General features: G+C 33.1%; 1 long non-coding RNA gene across 1 annotated transcript; it reads left to right on the plus strand.

The window, feature by feature from the left end:
* The first annotated feature begins 483 nt into the window (after nucleotides 1-483).
* Nucleotides 484-1,868, plus strand: LOC135194190 (uncharacterized). The gene is made up of 2 exons (XR_010309706.1): nucleotides 484-610; nucleotides 1,518-1,868. It is a non-coding gene; the product is annotated as an uncharacterized LOC135194190 (long non-coding RNA).
* Nucleotides 1,869-2,285: the final 417 nt, after the last annotated feature.

Genomic DNA, 2,285 nt, shown 5'->3' on the forward strand with positions numbered 1-2,285 from the left:
AACTTTGCCATATATCAAGGAATTAGCTTTTGCGAGCACTATACGTTATTAACTAATTATAAGATCACAATCAGCGTTTATCAAGATATTTATGTCAATTACTATCGCTAATTTTGTAATGTGACTTGAATCCAAACTGATTCCCTTGTTGGTCCAGATAATTTGTTTATACATTAACCAATCCCGAGGTCCTACGATCTCAGCCTGATTAGGCAATAATAAAACATTGGGTTTTACTGTTAAAAACTATGCAGTAGCCTGTAATATAAAAGTTGGGAAAGTTTAAACTTCCGTACCTCAAGTGCTATCAAAATAGATTGTTCTATTTTCAAAATGATTTTTTTTAAAATAATTATATATTTAATAAATATGTCTTATTACAATATTTATAATCAGCGGCCCTATCATAATTCCAGCACCAATAATTGAAAGGGCGTCACATCGATTACTAGAACAGGCGTTGATAATCAACCATTACAAGAACTGTACAGTCACGGTTGATTATCTGCTCTATATAAGTATACGCTGATATCATAACGGTATCATCGGCTACAGAATGAGGTTCTTGGTGCTACTTTCTGTGCTCTTTGCGCTCATATGTGCGGCAATGGTAAGCGTTTTCAGTCATGTAAATTTTTTTATAACAGCTTGTTTATTGATATTTGGATCAGTAAATTTGGAAGTACAAGTATACTAAAATGTTTTGCCTTTGCCTACAAATATGTATAGATTACTACATATTTTAAATAATTAGCCAATAAGGGTAACTAAGTTTATTCCTGATTTGATAGAATCTATATTCGGAACTGGTAGTAGCTTAAAATTGTATTTATGTTCTAAAGTAACTGATCACAATTAGTGTTCCGGGTTGAGTGAGTCTGTAACTACAAGTACAAAGGACATAACATCTTAGTTCCCAAGGTTGGTCCCGCATTAACGATGTAAATATAGAAAAAAAATGGTTAATATTTCTTACGATGTTAATATCTAAATTACTACTTACCATCGCGTGGCCAATTTGCCATGCCTACCTATTTAAGAAAAGCCTCTTTGATCTGTGCCGAATACAGGCCAAACAATTAAAAACCTTTGGAGGTTCCTCTGCCTGAAAAGGAAGTATGCATATTAGGCTGTAACAATTACACGAATATTCTTTAATAATAATTGTTTATATCTGAAAGGGTCTACTTTCAGATCGATTAATTTAGGCTGATTTTTAAAAAAAAATTCTCGAATTTTTTTTTATAAGTTACTATTTTTGAAGACTTTAATTATGCACCTATTTAAATTTTTTGAGAATCAGTTTTGAAAATATGTTTATGTATACATATTGAGAGAATATATATATATGATTTGTTAATAAAACATGCGGAAACAGGTTATTGTTAAAAGAAATATACTAATGTTTCCATGTCTGCTTATCTTTCACCTCAACCTTCTCTTTGAGAAGAGGTGAGACATTTGCCCAGCAATGGAACACTTACTGACAGTTTATTAATCTATTTTAAACCTTTCAGGGTGAAATAGACGATCGCAAAGGAATTGACTTCACAGCGAAATATGCCGAACTTGCTTCTCCAGTCCCAGCCCATGTGAACGTGGAAGAATTAATTTCTTCACTTCGAGCAGCCAGCAACTTACACTAACAACAATTAAACATCATTCAACTCATTTTCAATGATCTTACTATGACATATCAAAATGAAGTAGACGTTACTTCAAATAATAAAGATCTGAGTTTGATGAAAAATAATTGTAGACCAATTATCTCGCAACTGCTAATATATCCCACTAATTATTATTAATGTCCAGTAATCGAACCTAATAACATATTTTACATTAAAGTAATAAAGCGTGCAATTATCTGATATTCTTATTTAATTTTCATCCATCAATATTTCTATAAAATATTTACATGTTTTTTTTTTTATTGGGCAACATCACATACATTACTCTGATCCCAATGTAAGTAGCTAAAGCACTTGTGTTATGGAAAATCAGAAGTAACGACGGTACCACAATCACCCAGACCCAAGACAACGTAGAAAACTAATGAACTTTTTCTACGTCAACTCGGCCAGGAATCGAACCCGGGACCTTGGAGCGGCGTACCCATGAAAACCGGTGTACTCACTACTCGATCACGGAGGTCGTCAAACAGTCGTTTTGTACAATTATAAACATGTACATGTAATAGAATTGCCTGACCTGACCATGACCAAGCTCGGACAGATCGGGCGGTACGAACCAGTATTTAAAATACTCAAACTCTAAATATTCTTTGT

This window comes from Vanessa tameamea, chromosome 27 (assembly GCF_037043105.1).
Source record: "Vanessa tameamea isolate UH-Manoa-2023 chromosome 27, ilVanTame1 primary haplotype, whole genome shotgun sequence".
Lineage (NCBI taxonomy): Eukaryota > Metazoa > Arthropoda > Insecta > Lepidoptera > Nymphalidae > Vanessa > Vanessa tameamea.